We start from the raw sequence: 17,827 nt of genomic DNA on the forward strand, positions 1-17,827 counted from the left end.
AGGGAGGGAGGGAGGGAGGAAGGAAGGAAGGAAGGAAGGAAGGAAGGAAGGAAGGAAGGAAGGAAGGAAGGAAGGAAGGAAGGAAGGAAGGAAGGAGGGGAGGGACGGAGAGAGGAAGAGAGGGAGGGAGGGATGGGAGGGAAGGAAGACAGAAAGGGAAAGAGGAAGGAAAGAATAGAAGGGAGGGAAGGGGGAAAGAAAGAAAAAGAAAGACATACCAGACACTTCAAGGATACAGATACAAGCAAAAAGGACAGTCCCTTCCTTCATAGAGCATACATTCTAATTAGGTAAGACAAATATATGAGAATTGTTGAAAAGGAGAAAGAATCATGTGCATGTGGCTGGGAAGCTGTATAAATGGAAATTAAGAAGGAAATTTTATCAAGGGAAGTTGGCTTGTATAAATGACTGCTAGTCTTAATATCTCTTTCCCAGTCTCATTCAGATTGGATTTATCTACAGGCTTCTGATAACCTTTTAATCAATCCCTGTAGGCCCAGGGCCACCCAGATCCAGTGGAAGTTGTAAAACAAGGCAGAAATTCACAAGCTGTATATACTATAGGATTAAACCTTCACTTCTGACTAGTGATGTTCTTTCTGTCTCTTCAGCTTCCTGGACTTATTCTGGCTTTATCCTGATAAAGTAGACACATGGGTCTGCATGTTTCTAGGAAACAAAGAGCCTTATAATTTCAAGTCTCTTCCACTAGTCCCAGATTCTCATTCATTCTCATTCTCATTCTCTCCCTCCCTCCCTCTCCCTCTCCCTCTCCCTCTCCCTCTCCCTCTCCCTCTCCCTCTCCCTCTCCCTCTCCCTCTCCCTCTCCCTCTCCCTCTCCCTCTCTCTCTCTCTCTCTCTCTCTCTCTCTCCTTTTTTTTTAATCTGTTTTCCATTGTATACTGCCTGTAGCCTCATAGTTGCTATGGAGTTTGTGTATGAATGCAAAGATCAGTCAGTCATTGGTTCTCAGAACAGACATTTCTCATTGGCCAGCTTGTTCCCATAGTGAATCATCTAAATTGCCCTGATAAGTGCATTGGTACAGGGAGGCGGAGTATCTGCTGTTAAGTGTTCCAGAAGGGCCACCACCTCCCTGGCCCAGCATTTGATCTCACTGGGAATAATTAACTACCACAGGTAAAGATAATTCCTCTATATTTCAGCATATTTCTAGAATGAACAAAGAAAGTTCTGCAAGTTGAAATAATGATTTCTCCTTGTTCCTGACCTGAGTTATATTGGCTCCCAGGAACATGTGGCAATGGCCTTGAGAACACAAGGGGGAAGTAAAAGTGAGCTAAAGTGACCTGTCTTTAACCCCCTAGCAAATAGGAAATTAATCTTCAGATGAATAGAGGAGCCATACTAGCAAGTTATCATTTCTTTATTCTTACAAAATATTTTACATCTTTTACTTTATTTTATCTTCAAAATAGCCCTGTGAGGCAAGAAGTACAGATATTGCTCTACATATCTTACAGATAAAAAAAAATGAAGGTCCGTTTTTTTCCAAGAGGACATGACTCCCTCAAGGTCACTCGGCAGGTCAGGGTCAGAGCCAGGATTGGACCCATGTGTCCTGACTGACTCATTCCAGCATTCTTTCCATGACACCTTGCAGCCTGTGTTCCTTAGCTTACCACAAAATCATCAAGAAACTCTCTAACCTACTGTACATCAATTTTATTGGCCATGAGGTATCATCTGCACACCATCGGGATCCACAGTTAACTGAGTGTTAAGTCCCACAATTCAGATGCTACTGGCTGGGTACTCAGGGGGTTGACATGTGCAGCTGCTGCCTGCTGATTTATCTCCTAAGCAGCATGCAGAAGTGGCTAGCCTATGTTAGGGATGGACACTCATTCCCTTCATTGGAATTTTGGAGGGACATTCATCTGGTTTTTTATCTTCTCTTTCATTTACTGATTTCCACATTGGCATCTGTTATCAGAGTAGGGAGAGAGGGGTGGGGGGATGGCAGTTTTCTCTTCTGGCTTCTGTGGGTACAGCTCTATGGAAGTAAGTGGGAACTAGTTGATGAATATGAAATATTTCTGAATTTATACTCTTTTCTGTGTTAGCTGCTGGGAGGCAAGAGGGGGAGAGAGAAATAAGTACTAAAACAGATCCCTGTTCAAGGAGCTTACAATTTTTGTAAGCTCTATCTCTCCTCCCTCATTCCTACTGTCAAGGTTTGCATAGAAAAAAAAGTCTTTAGAATTAGATCTATTATACTTAATAGCTACGGGACATTAGCCAAACCATTCCATCCCTCTTGATCTCGGTTTGCTCATCTAATTAAAAAAAAAAGAATGTTTGACTACATGATTTCTAAGATTCCTTCAAGCTCTAAATCCTACGATCTAGAGGCAACTAAGTAACTTAATGGATAGACCATTGGGCCTTGAATCAGGAATGCCTCACACATGTGACCCTAGGCAAGTCACTTAACTTCTATCTGCTGCAGCTTTCTTTACTGCCAATGAAGATAGTAATAACACCTACCTCACATGGTTGTGGTGAGGATCATATGAGGTAATATTTTAAAGCACTTAGCACAGTGCCTGGAACATAGTAGGCACCAAATAAAAATGTTTTCCCTTCCCTTTCCTCCCTTTCTGCTCAGAAACTTTCAGTGGTTCTCTATTGTCTTTTTTCAGCCTATACTTAAAGTCTTTCATGATGTGAACCCATCCTCCCTCTCCATTTTATCATCCACTCCTCCCCTACATCTATTTCACCCTTTAACCAAATTAGAGTTTTCTCTATTTCCTCAAACACTCTAAATCTTCCTACTTACATTCAATCCTTTGCTCATGATTGTCTCTGCACTAAATGCCCTCCTTTTCCTCTCTACTCAGTGCCAAACTCTGAGTTTCCAATTCCTACTCATCCTTCAAGGCATAATCTCAAGGACCACCTCCTTCAGGAAGCCTTCCCTAATCATTCCCAAGCTGGAAGTAATCACTCCTGAATTTTAAGTGATCTATTTGTTTCTGCTGTGTGCACTCACCTCATTCTATGTTAACTGTGCATATTAACCCCTGATAATCCAGGAGCTCCATGGAGATTCTATTCTCACCTACCCAGTGCTTAGCATAGAGCCATGAACATATTAGAAGCTCCATATGCATGCATGTGTATATACAGGAAGACTCACTAGAGGAGAGAAAGACTTTAGAAGACTTGAAGAAGGATAGAATTTTAATAGGCAAAGAAAAACAGAGAAGGTATTACAGGGAGAGCACTAGCCTATGCAAAGACAGAGGCAGTAAAGCACAAGCCTATGGAGAACTGAGTTTGGTTGATGATGCATCACAACCTTATATCACGCTCCTGACATGGTGATATCTAGGATATCCAAGGCGACTACAGGCAAGCTGATAAGCTGTTGACCACATTGCTGACCCATGCATGTTGTCTCAGATTTATGCTAGAGAGTGAGGTTTGGAAAACAAACAAACAAACCAAAAAAGACTTGTGTTAGTTGTAGCATGAGCTAGGAAGGAAGAACTGAATTGGGAATCAGGAGATCTGGATTCTTGCCCTCGATTTGCCTTGAATTTGTCATGAGATTTTTGGCAAATCATTTTTTTCTGGCCCTCAGTTTCCTATTCTGTGAAATGTGGGCGTTAAACTAGAACACCTCTGATGCCCTTTCTAGTTCTAATCTAATCCTAGAATCCTTTCCAGTTCTGACATTCTAGGTTTTGAGGACCTTTCTCCCTCTGATATTCTAGGTTCTGGTTACTTTTACCAGTAAAAATGTATGATCTATGATCCCTTCTGCTTTCGAAATTCCATGGTTCTATACTTTTCAGGACCTCTGTCATTTTTGTCATCTCTGGATATAGGTCTTCTTAGGACCATAGCATCAGTTAGAACTCTCTGCTTTGCTGAATTCCTATTCATGGAACCTCCTGACTGCTTCTTTCCCATGGTCTCCTGCATTGCTACATGGCGTATGATGTCTCAGTGACTGAAGAACAGCCTGTACTGGGAGATTGTCTAGTGTTGGAGATTCTGATTAGCACCTTCATAGATACTATGGGGAGTTATTACTAAGTGATATCTCTGTTTAGAAAAGGGGGGAAAGCTATTTTTCAGCAGTAAATTGAGCATATTGAGAGCCCAGCAAATATCTGAATGAACAGAGTATTTTGATATCTAAACAGATGATTTCATAGCTAAGATCACTGAAATGTTACCTGTATAACTATGGACAAGCCATTCCCTCTCTATGGAACTCAGTTTGCTGCTTTATAAAAATTAGAGTTAGAGAGAAGCACTATTGCATGTCCTGTGTTCTCAAAGAGAAGACCAAAATGATGTCACTATCTTGGGGGTTGTTGTATAGAGAATATAGAGCTAGCTGTAGAGTTAGGGAGATCTGAGTTTAAGTCCTACCTTTTACCCTTTCACAGCACTTTGATACTGGCTGTCTTGTGACTGTAGGCCCTTGAAAAGACATCACAGTTTGCACAATTCTCAGCAGTAAAACTGCTCTTACACCAATAACTAAGTATACAGCTTTCAGCATCTAACAGAATATAAGCAACCTTACATTCCATCCTAATCCCAGGAGGAACATGAAAGTAGATAAAAGTAGTACAAGATGTTGCTGCCTTCATGTTTCACCTCAGAAAACCCTTCTTACAGTGCAAATTCCAAATAGAGTAGGAGAGGTCACTTTTGTATTGTTTTATGAGCACATATTCTTTGTCACTTATGCCAAATGTCACCACATCTCTAAATTGTTTGCTCAGAGAAGGCTGCATAGCAAAATAATCAGTTAGCAGCTTTGAGACACAATGCATTTGTGGGCCTGCATGGGGATTTAAAGCTAGAAAAATTGGAATGAGAAAGAAAAACATTTCCATTTCTTTTACATAACTATGTACAAGACACAGAGTTGGAATAGAGTGGAGGTTTTAATGATATTCCTTCAAATAGCACTAGACTAAGAATCAGGAAACCTGAGTTCTTGTCACCACTCTGAATGTCACTGTATGAGACACTTCATTTCTCTAGACCTAAGTTTCATCCTGTATTAAATAAGCAGATTGCATAGAATTCATTTTAAAAGAGCATTTCTTCTCTAATTTTCTCTCTTCTGAGGTCTCTTCCAACTCTAGCATTCTGTTTTCTATATTCTAAGGCTTCTTCTAGCTCTGAAATTCTAAGGTTTGATGGATTCTTGAAATGAGTAGGAGATTAGAGTAGATATCCTACTGGGAAAGGAGTTAAAATGACAGTGACTTTTCTGGAAATACTAGAACAGAGAAAATCTAGAACCAAGAAATGTGATTTGATATGAACCTACATCCTCTGTATTTTCTGGGCATTGTATAAAAGCTCTTCTCTAAAGTCTTTCCCTGCCTCACAGTGGTATGGAAATGATCTTGAATTCTCAAACACCCTGCCAACAGACCACTAACTCTAGTGGGTCCTATCAACCTGGAAAGTTTTTATTATGGGTCTGGTGATTCACTGTATGTCTGATACATGAAGACCACCCTAGCTAAATATGGAAGGGCTAATTACATCTCCAGGATGGATAAATTAATGAATTAAAAGCTTTTATTAAGCATTTAATATGTGCCAAACACCATGTAAAGCAATGATGATACTAATAAAAAAACAAGTCATTTCCTGCTTGAAGCAACTTACATCCTAAAGGGAAGACAACATATCTTAGGAACTGGTGGCCAAAGAAGGGAGTTATGGATATGGGAAGGAACAAAGATGGTGAATACTGTACAATGGGGCAGTCAATTGACATGGCCTTATTAGAGTCAATGATGGTGCTGGTTTGATTGCTGTTCTGAGAAAAAGAGGTGGGGAGGAGGATGGTGGAGTGTTGTAAAAATGACCAGGGTGAAGATAAGGGTCTCCCAGAGAATATCAAACCAAGTAGATTCAGGTCCATCTCTGGAGCGTCAGTTGAGTGAGCGGAAGATGCCCAAAACGAAGATGCATGATCTCAGATAGTTTATTGTAGCCTCCAAGGAAGAATTATTTTGTCAGTAGTAACTCATAAAATCATCCACTTTGGTATGAAATGGGTTTTGAGGTATAACCAGACTTATAAAATTGAAAGTCTTTAACAGTGTTGAAATATAGAAAGTCAAGGTTATGGTTTACAAAGACCATATTCCTCATAGGGATGGAAGGACACCTTTGAGCAGTGTAAGGACTTTCTTTAAATCACCTAAACAGGAGGGTGCAGAACTTTAGAGAGGGTGGCAGAGGTTATAGGGCGGGAAAAAAAAAAACTTCCTTTGAAATTAACCTATATGGGGAAAATCTATTTTTGAACAAAAGACCAAGTCAACGGAAAGAAATAGGAGTTTCCCACAAAATAAATAAATGTCTTTTGTTGACCTCTAAGTATGACGAAGACTACAGGTTATATCCACATATTGTCAGAAAGATTGAAAAATGAAAACTGTCAGATTCCCTGAGAAGCAGTTACCTGCCAGTTGTAGTCATGGGTCTTACTATGTAGTGGATGTCCTGGGGCATTTGATAAGGAGGTAGTCATTCAGTCATGAATAACACAACCTAAGACTAGAGTCACAGATGAATGGAGCTGGTGATATATTAGAATACAAAATATTAAGGGTTAAAATAAACCCTAGAATATAGTCCATAGAATGACTAACTTTGGAAGGATGCCACATTGTAGAAAGTTAAAGCTTTTATACTTAAGGTTCTTAAAATATACAATATCAGAGCCAGAAAGAATCTCAATAATATAACAGAAATAATTTTTGGTCAGTTAGGTTTGGTTTAATTCCTAAGGCCCTTTGCAACTCCTTGCCTTTAGAAGCTACCTTAATACATTCATTTCTTTTTACAGAAGTAGAAATTTGTGACTCAGACGTTAAGTGATTTATCCAAGGTAATATAGTGAAAAGAACAGAGATGAGACTAGAACTCAAGTCCCTGAGTCTAGGCCTATTTCCACTGTATTCCCTCATTCATACCTAAGACTTTGAATTGGCATTTTCTTTAAGGGGAATGAGGCAGACCAAGATCCCTATATTGCTACTTTGGTACTAATCTCCTTAGGGTTTTTTTGGAATTCTCATTTTCCCTAGGCTCCCTTCTCAGGAAATGTCTCCATTGTGTCACTATTGAAAAGTAGAATCATCTTTCTTTTAAATGCATTAACAGTGACATTCCCCATGCAAAGTTTGGCTCTTTTTTGTCTTGTGAACATTCTGTTCTATATGCCAAGTACTGTGAAATATTCAGGATTTGAGGAGAATAAAGAACTCCCTCTTTTTCTCATAGCAAAACAAATACACAAACATCAAACCCAGTGAGAAAAGATCCATACTGGCAGCAATGGAAAAATTCTATTGTTGAGTGAAACTACTCTCTTTCCATCACATCCAGCTTGTAAGGTAACCCATATGTATACAGCATTGTTCAATGTGAAGAGGAGAATATAAAGGAATTGTTGCACATGCAAAAAAAAATTGGAAACATGGTTTCTCTGCACAAGAACACAAGGCAAAACCCATATGAATCAATGAGAATATGACAAAGTTTGTAACTGTGCTGTTGGTGGTAAATGATATAAACATCAGGTAAAAGAGAGGTCATAGAAGACATGGAATTTGAGCCATGTTTTGAAAAATGGATAATGGAGTTAAAAACTATGGCTATCCCAGGCAATGTGATGTAGTGGGTAGCAGTCAGTACAACCTCACTTCAGATCATGCTTCTGACACATACGTGTCCATGACCCTGAACATTAACTCACTTACCCTCTCAGTGCCTGAAGCAACTATAAGATTATAAGTTCCAAAACAGTTACTTATATTCATCATTAGAGGACATTTGCTAACTTGGAGCGCCCTACACCAGTGAAGTTACAGGTCCAGAGCAAAATCACGATGATGAAGTGGTAGCTCCTATTTCCATAATAATTTACATTGTAGAGTCTGCATTTGAAGAAGCAGTCAATATGAAACCACTGTAAACTGTTGCACAAAGAAATACTATGATGACAATGGTATTTTAGGAGTGTTGATCTGGAATCAGTACACTAGAAAAGGTAGAACCTAGGATCAAGGAGATTATTATGGTAACAGAGTTGTAAAATGATAAGGGTCTTAAATAGAAATGAAAGAAATAAAATTAATTATCTCAAACAACATTCTAGTGGCAGGAAGAGTTGATAAGGATTAAAAATTTATCTCTGGAATGGATCTTCAAAACCATTTTATACATCTCTGATTTCATTTTACAGAACAGAAGCCCAAAGAAGGTAACTGACTTGCCCAAAGGCACACAATAGTTATGTTATCAAAGCTACTCAGGATTTGAACCTGTGCACCTGTCTCCAAAACCAATACTCTTTGTACTATACCACAATGCCTTCTTAAATCAGACCAGATACAGTCATGTAGGTATTTTGTTCTTCATAGTGACCATTCAGAAGCAGATTACCACAGTATCAGGTAGTACAGGTCTTATGAACTCAGGATAGTGACTTGAATAGTTATGACATCAACTCTAAGACAAAATTTTAGGATAGTGGAGATAAGTTGGCTCAAGTCAGAACTATTCAAAGTAATAAGTGACTCCAAGACAATCAAAACCTTGGTCAGAGTAAGCAAAACACAAGGATAGGTAGGTGCTTCAGTAAGGTACAGAAAGGTACCAGGAACTATAAAGTCAGCTCTAAACAAGGCTTCTAACCAAAGAAGTTTCACTTCTATCTGACGAAGATTTCCTGATCCCTGTATCAGAATGAAGGATATATTCTGAGGAGATAGTAGATCCTTACAGAAACCCAAGCAGATAAAATGGAATAGAAACTCTGACTCACAACTGTGACCTCAGCCAAGATCCTCAGCATGTGACAATATTCCCCAGAGTATGGGCAAGACCCTGAACTAGAGGACTTCATGTGGACTAGACAGTCATATCATTATTAACTGAATATGTCCTTTGTTCAACTGTCTGAGGTTATGGGAGATGGAAATAGATGGTATGCTAGCTTTATCATTAGTTTTCTGTAAGACCTGCAAAAAGTCACTTGACTGTATCTCTAAAATGAAGCTGTTCTATTAAAGGATCATGGGATGAATTAATCCAAAGAATCAGGAATTGTTAGCTGGCAGAAACCTTAGGAAGCCATCTAGTTGAATCTCCCTCACTTTAGAGATAAACTGACACCTGAAATGGTTAAGTGATTTGTCCAAGGTTTCTCAAGTTATAACTGATAGAGGCAGTGAGGTAATATTTGTAAAGCATTTTAATTTGGGGCCCTGGCCCTCTGATTCCAAAAATACTGTTCTTTCCATTGCATCATGCTGCCTCGTGGATGACTACTTGATTTCTAAGGTACCTTGCCTAGTTGACATTTTGTCTTTTGAGGTTCCTTCTTTGCTCTGATATTTCACCTTTACCCAAATTGATTTAGACAATGTAACCATTTTCATCAATATTATAGAGTGGGCTCCATGTAAATACTATTCCTTTGGTCTGTTCTAGCATTCAATTGTCTAGGAGCACATTCTCATTCTGCCAGTCTATGTTGGATGTACCTTCCAAGTTTTACATTTTCTGCTGAGTCTTTCATGTTCACCTTATTCCCTGATGTTTTACATGTTCACCAGCTGTTGTCTAAGATAAGCAATGACCTCTAAGACCTACCACAAAGGAACAAAGAAAAGGAGCTTTGGAGTTATCTGGCTTGTGACCTCAGAAGTGCTGTTTCTTCATCCAGATAGAGAAGGATGGGGTTGGGGAATCCAACCATCTTCTGGAGAAGTGCCAATTTTTTCATAGCTATTTGCCCAGCACTGGTTCAAATTCTCTCTTCTCATCTCTACGACACTAGAAACTGTTCTCTAGAACATTAAAATAGAAGTCTAGTGGAATGAGTGGAAATAGCATTACATTTATGATCCAAAGGACCTCTGTTCAAACCCTAGCCATACCACTAAGCAAGGTTTATCTTACCTTCTCTGAGTCTCACTACTTTCATCTGTAAACTAAAGCAATAATAATATGTGTGTGTGCATACAATACCTTAAATCTTCATTCAATTGGGATATTAATAATTATATTACCTCCTAGCAATATTGTGAGGATCACATGATATGATAGACTGGAAAGGTTTTGAAACAGCAAAGCAGTATAAAATGTGAGCTATTGTAGTTATCGTTAGCACCTCAATATTCTGTCACATAATTTTTTACACATTGGCATTGATTAAATTGACAACTCCACAACCCTGAAAGATCCTGAGTTTACTTCTCATGTTATCTAGCAGGGGGAAAATAAACAACACAGTGAGCAAGATTTTATTTTTGATTCTACCAGCTGTCTGTATGATCTTAGACAAGTCACCTAACCTCTCTATCTTAGTGTCCTCTTCTGCCCAGTAGGGGAAGTAATCCCCTAACTGCCTTCTGGGATTTCTGTGAGGGTATAAAATGAGATCATCAAAATGAAAGCACATTAAAAAGGGAAAGTTGCTGTTCATCTGGGAGGTGTAGTGTTGATATTGAACAGAATAGGACAGTGGAAATAATACTGAATATGAGGTCAAAAAATCTGGGCTCAAGGCCTGGTTCTGGTACTTATTTACATGGATAAGTCACCTCATCTCTCTGAGCCAGTTTTCTCATTTGTAAAATAGGAAATTTAAAACTTGTGCTCCTTGCCTCATAAAGTTGCAGGAAAGTGCTATACAAACCTCAAGGTGATATATAAGTATGAGGTTTCATTGCTGTTGTTACTAGCAATGACATGAATCACCAAAGAGAGAGCCAATCACATTAGGTAGATTTTACAGGATGTGATGTGGCACAGTTGAAAGAGCTTGAAGTGAGAAGACCTGACTCAGTGACACACACTCAGTGTATACTCTTGGGAAGAAGATTCCTTCCTTTCTCTAGACAGTCGGTTTTCTCTATAAAATAGAGATGATCATCCCAGCCCCCCACTCTATTATGAGAATCAAATGAGATCACAGATGCAAAAAGAGTCAAATTATATAAACAGCAAACCTTGGATATAAATGTAACTGATTATTAATATAATTCCTTACTCTGTTTTAACAGTAAAATGATTGCTTAAAAGAACAGTGATAATAATAATCTGTTTTACGTGTACAGCTCTTTATACTTTTTGAAAGGTTCTCTCATTCATGATCTCATTTGAACCTCATGACAATTATTTTTTGAGTCAGGGCAGTACATCTTGTCAGTACCCACGCACCTTGGGCAAGGAATGATTTGTCCATAGGCATGGTAAAGAATACCAATTTCATTTATTTTATTACCTAGGAGCTATGAGCAAGGAGCTATGAGGTTGCAGTCAAAAGCTAATTGGGATACCTTGGGAAGAGCAAAGAGATTTACAAAATCCTAAACCTACCATAGTATTCCACAGTTGCCAGCCAGAGAACTGAAAAGAAAAGAGGAAGAAGCAAAAAAATGCAAACAGCAGTATCCCTTTTTCACTCTGCAAAAGCAACTCATTTGTGAATAATCATAGTAATGAGAGCTTACTTTTCTCATCACACAGCACTGTTGCATAATAATAGCCTGCGTTTCCAAAGAGCTTTAAGGTTTGCAAAGTGCTTTACAAATATTATCTCATTGGATCCTCATTAACAACTCTGGGAGGCAGGTACTATTATTATCCCCTTTTTACGGATAGATGAGGAAAGACGGTAGTTAAGTTAAGGATTACACATCTAGGAAGTATCTGGGGCTGGATTTCAACTCAGGTCTTCCTGACTCCAGTTCAGTGCTCTATCTTCTGAGCTACTTAGTTGCCTATATTAGCCCTTTATCCAAATTACTTTGTCTCTCTATCCAAAATTGGGAAGGGATGCCTTAATAACTGATAGGTTCCTTTTCATGAAAGATCAAGTTAAAGTTAGATAGCTAGTTGTCAGACAGGATATAGAGGGGATTCTTGTACTGGTACAGGTTGGGATGGATGAAGTCCTTTCAATGCTGAAATCCTGTGACTGTTATGAATCCAGCACCCTGTGAGCAAGCATATCTGGTTATTCTCATAACAAAGAAGTTATCTGAGGCACAGAAGGATGTCACTTGGCCCAAAGTTACACAGCAAAAATCAAAGACTCTAACCCAGGTCTACCTCAATGTTCAAGTTTCCTTCCCTCTTACATTGTGAAATGGCTTAAAGGAGGCCATAATACAGTAAAAAGAATGGTGAGTTTAGTGTTCAGAGGCAGAATGAAGGTTCTGATATCAGCTCTGGAAGCTACTGCCCATATGACCTTAAAACAGTCACTTCCTCTCTCTACATTTGAGTTTCTTCATCCAAACAATGAGATATGACTAAAGTTCCTTCCTACTCTAAATCTCTGATCTCATGAACATGATACTGTATTCTGAGCCTTGGGCTGGGATCAGGAAGACCCAAGTTGAAATCCAGCCTCAGATACTTACTAGCTATGTGACTTTGAACATGTCACTTAACCACTGCCTGTCTTTGTTTCCTCATCTACAAATGGGGATAATAATAGCACCTCCCTCCCAGGGTTGTTGTGAGGATTAAATGAGATAATAATTATAAAATGCTTAGCCCAGAGCCTGGCACATAGTAAGTACAATATAAATGTTAACTATGATTACTATTATCATGACTATTTTTCAAGCTAAGTGCTGGGCACTGTGCTAAGTACTGAGGCTACAAAGTAAGGCAAAAAATCAAGAATCTCTGCCTTCAATCTAATGAACTATAAGAGGAAGAAATATAGTGTGATGGGGAAAAACACTGAACTACAGGAGCAGAACACCTGGATTCTAGATTTCACTGCAATACTTGATTAAGTCAGTTCACTTCTCTAGGTCTCAGTTTCTTCATCTGTAAAATTAAAAAGAGTGTTTTGGGAAACATCTACGATTGCAGATATAAAGTACTTTGTAGGTGTACTATGGTGTAAGAATATGAGTGATGGCTAGAGTGTCTCTTTTTTTCTTAGTGTGAAAATCAATGTACAAAGCTTTTTTTTAGTTCCATGAGCAGAAAAAGGAAACCAGAAGTAGTAAGTAAATTGTAAAATTTAATTAAAATTCACACAAACCAAAGTCAAACCCAGGAACCATACAAATGAAAGGCCTTTTGTATACAAATGAAATATAATTAAATATCTCCTGATTATGGTTCATATTTCATATTAATCAAGGAGAGAGTGTTTAGTGTCTAACTTTGGATATCATCACTTGGTGTTTAAAGGTGACTGGATTCAGAACTTATTTTAATGACTTAGCTTTGGATTCAAAGGATGCAGCTTCATTTGCCAGTGCTTTAGTATTGACAGGCAGTCTGTTCTTGGATATTGACTTTGATGCCATAAGGTACAGTTCCCCACTTTGGAGTTCTCTTAATTCCCCAGTGCTTCCATGGTTCAGAATCACAAGGATTGCCTAAAGAATATAATGGACTCTCTAATCCTGCATCAGTCAACCATCCTTCCCATCAACTACCCCAGCAGTATTTGCATAAAATATTCCGCTGGGTCTACTATTGAAGAATATACACTAACCAGCTTTGAACTGATCCAAGCAGGGAGTTCCACCATATTCAGGTTGGTAAAACCTCCCAGTGAATTCTTTAGAGGAGAATACAGTTTTCCATTAGAAAGCAGAGAGAATCATATCAGACTGTCAGGGGTTATAGGGATTTGAAATTGCCTAGTCCAACCTCTTATTTTACAGGTGAAGAAACTGAGGTAAAGAGAAGGAGAAGTAACCTGCTTGAGGTCACATGGCCATTTGTTGGCAGTGGTGAGACTTCTGGTCAAGTGTTCTCTCTCTGTGAAATCTGATCAAAGTGAATGACAGTGTCTTCCATATTTATTATTGTTCACAGCACAGAATATTGACTGAAATCCTTTGTTAATGTTTAACTTTGGCATGGCAAGGGGGAATCTAGGCTCTTAAAGGCTTATGCCAGCAGAGTCCAACTTCTATTAGATCCTACCAGGTAAGAAAGTCTGTCCTTAGCAATGTCTGTAATGTGAGGAAAGACAAGCCTGTCTAAATTCAAGGAGCCTTAGTACCAGAAGGCTGGTCATCAAATGATGGGTTGAGTTTTTTTCAGCCATAGGAACTAATGAATGTTGTCTATAAAGGTCTGAGGTCTTTGTCATTGAATGGTATACCCACACCAATGAAATCAGTTCTTTTTTCCTTCTTTTTAGAGCAAGGATATACACAAAAGTTCATTTTATTGTCACATTTCTAAGTAATGGTGTGGCCAGAAACACCTCTTAGCAACCTCTTCAGAGAGAAAGGATGACAAGCTTCGTATACTTCTTTCCTTGTAGAGCCTTGACCAGTTCCCTGAATAATGATTCTGAGTGATTCTTTATCATACTCTACTCAGGGATGACTGTAAACCTTCTATTCTCTAGCCTCCCACACCAATTCCTTCCCCCTCCCTCTCAGTAAGGGACCTCACATCCTGTTTTACTGAGAAAATAGAGGGCATGTAGCATAAGATTTTTCTTCATCCTGCTTCTGCAGTTCAGAATGCTTTTTAATCATCCTGTTCCCTTTTTCTTTCTTCTGTCTAGTTGTATTCATGATCCCATCCCTTTACATCACCTCTAGGAGCTTTAACCCACCAATCATTTCTTCTCTTTCACCTTATTCACTGGTTCCTACATACATACAGACATGCCTTCATTTTCTCTCTTCTTAAAAGAACTTCTTCTACTAAAAAAAAATTTGTTTTGTTGGCTCCCCCATCCCACTAGCAAGTCAGCCCTAGTGACCAAGCTGCACTAGCTAAAGCTGGCTATCCTTTGGACAGAACTATGGGAGTTTTTATACAATTTTAGAAGGGTATAGAGGAGCAAAGAAGTTTTTAAAAGAGAAAGGAAAACCAAGAGAATTAACAAAAAAAAAAACAAGCCCAACAAATGTAGTGTTACATATTCATCATTCCTACCTATATAATGAAGGAAGGGAAGTGAATTCATATTTCTCTTCTTTTGGGTTGTTTGGTCATTATGATTTCAGTTTTCAGTTTTGATTTTGTTATACTTATTAGAAGTTGAATTTAAATTATTGTGCCATTTGTATTTGTTTTTCTGTTCTCCTTAGTTCACTTCATTTTAGAATATAATATTCACATATGAATATGTCTTCCCATTCTGCTCTGTGTTCCCCATTTCAATCAGGGAGACAGAGAAAGATATTTTACTGATTTATTTTTTACTGATATATTTTGTTTTTACTTCACCTAGATTTCCTTCCCATATTCTTCTCTTTCATAGATCCTACTTCAAAAAGCCAAGCCTTATAATATTTTTTAAAAATATGTTTTAAAATATAATAAAAATATATATAAATTTTAAAAATTATTTTTAAAATATATTTTAAAAAGAATAAAAATCAGCAGAACCAATCAATACATTAAAAGCTGATGTTACATAAAATGTTCCATACACACACATACACACACACACACACACACACACACACACACACACACACACACACACACACACATGCATACACAGAGCAAAGAAGCAAGGAGATGTCATCTCAAATCTGTGCTTTACAGCCCAGCTTCTTGTTTATAATTTTGCACGATTGCTTTTCAACCATTTTGCTATTTCTATTCTTTCCATTTACATTGTTGTAGTTGCATGTATTATTTTCCTGCCTCTGTTTATTTTACTCTGCATCAATTCATGTCAGTCTTCCCATGCTTCTCTGTTGTCTTCATCACGGTTGTTATTTCTTACAGCAAAAGAGATATATTTGACAGCAAAGGTGATGTAAAAAGAAAAGTCATCCATATTTTTAAACCTTCTCTTCATGCCATTGTCTCAAGTTTTCATCCTCTATCTCACCTCCCTTTCACAGCCAAACTCCTCAAAGAAGCCATTTATTCTCGTCTTCATTTTTTCACTTCTGACTCACTTCTCAACCCCCTTGGATTTTGGCTTCCAACCCCATTACTTGACTGAAACAACTCTCTGCAGGGCCATAAATGATCTGTTAAACACCAAATCCAAAAACCTTGCCTCAGTTCTATTTTGACATGATCTCTCTATAATTTTGGACACTAAAGATTCCTCTGTCCTGTTTATTCTCTCCTCCATCATTTTTTTTTTCTGACACGGTGTCTATCTTGGGACCTGACCATTTCCACTCAGTTTCCTTTACTAGATTACTATCTTAACTGTCCACCAAGTGTAGGAATCCCCCAGTGCCCTGTCCTGACTCCCCCATTCTTTTTTCTCTGTATTTTCTCCCTTAGTGATCTGAACTTCCACTGGTTCAATTATCATCTTTATGCTATGAGTCCCAGATCTATGTATCCATTCCTAATCCTTCTTCTGAACTTTAGTACTTAATTAATTGCCAAGTTGCTACTACATATCACTACCAAGACATACCCAAAAGAGCCTAAAATTAAAGATATACGAAATAGAATTCATTACATTTTTCTAGGGGATTACAAACTTGAAAAACTGTCACTTAAGCATTTTTCTTTCACTCCCCCCAACTGAAGAAAAACAAAAAGAAAACCTTTGTAACAAATATGCAGTCAAACAAAATGAATTTTCCCATTGGTCATCTCCAAGAATGTAGTTCTCATTCTACATATGGAATGAGTCACATCTCTGTCAGGAAGTGGCTAGCATTCTTCTTCATTTTGTACTCTAGAATTGAGATCATTGCATTGATCAGAAGAGCTTATTATATTTACCAAAAATATAATCCTCTGTTAGACTTCCCTATTTCTTCGGAGGACACCATCCTTCTTCTGAGGACACCCAAGTTTATAACCTGAGTCATGCTTACTTTTTTCCTCTCCTCCTTCATCCCCCCATATCTAAGCAGATGCCAAATTTTCTCAATTCTACTTCACTCCACTACAGTACTTATATGCATCCTCTTCTTTCCACTCACATAGCTTATACTTAGTTCAAACCCTCATCATCTCCTGACTAGCTTCCCCATTTCCAGACTTTCCCCTCACTAAGAAATTCCCATTCCTAAAGCACAGTTCTCTCTCTCTCTCTCTCTCTCTCTCTCTCTCTCTCTCTCTCTCTCTCTCTCTCTCTCTCTCTCTCTCTCTCTCTCTCACACACACACACACACACACACATCACCACCACTCAAAAATCTTTAGGAGTATCTTATTGCCTCTAGAATAAAATACAAAATCGTCAGTCTGACATTTAAAACCTATAACAATATGGCTTCCACTTACCTTTCTTGTCTTACTTCATTTTACTCTCCTTCATTCACCTTCCATTCCCATCCAGATGATGCAGTAGCTGTTTTTCATATATGTATACACATACACATATGTATGTATATATGTATGTATGTATGTGTGTGTGTGTATATATATATATACATATGTATATATATAAAATCATCTCCTGTCTATGCTTTCCACCGTTTGTACTTCTGTCCTTCCCTCCACTTGCTACAATTTATAGCTTCCTTTGAGATTCACATCCTTTTGGAAATCTTTTTTGATTCCCCTATCACTACTACCAAATTGTATATGTGTGTATGCATGTGTGTGTTTTTGTGTGGGGGGGGTCTCTTTGGAGACTAATTTGTGTGTGTGTGTATACATATATGTATAACATATATATATGCATTGTTATTTATGTTATAAGACATTTACCTGTTAATGTATTATTCCCAGCCCTTGTAGATAAAAGCTCCTTGAAGGCAGATACTGTTTCATTTTTGGATTTCTATTCTCGGCAACTTGTACATAGACACTGGATATGTGTTTTTTAATTAAATTGAATGAAAGTAAGACTCTA

The 17,827-nt window shown here is 38.1% G+C and overlaps 1 protein-coding gene across 11 annotated transcripts in view; it reads left to right on the forward strand.

The window, feature by feature from the left end:
- Positions 1-17,827, forward strand: part of GRIA1 (glutamate ionotropic receptor AMPA type subunit 1) — a 345,686-nt gene that overhangs the window by 235,843 nt on the left and 92,016 nt on the right. The window lies entirely within an intron of this gene.

This window comes from Notamacropus eugenii, chromosome 1 (genome assembly GCF_028372415.1).
Source record: "Notamacropus eugenii isolate mMacEug1 chromosome 1, mMacEug1.pri_v2, whole genome shotgun sequence".
Lineage (NCBI taxonomy): Eukaryota > Metazoa > Chordata > Mammalia > Diprotodontia > Macropodidae > Notamacropus > Notamacropus eugenii.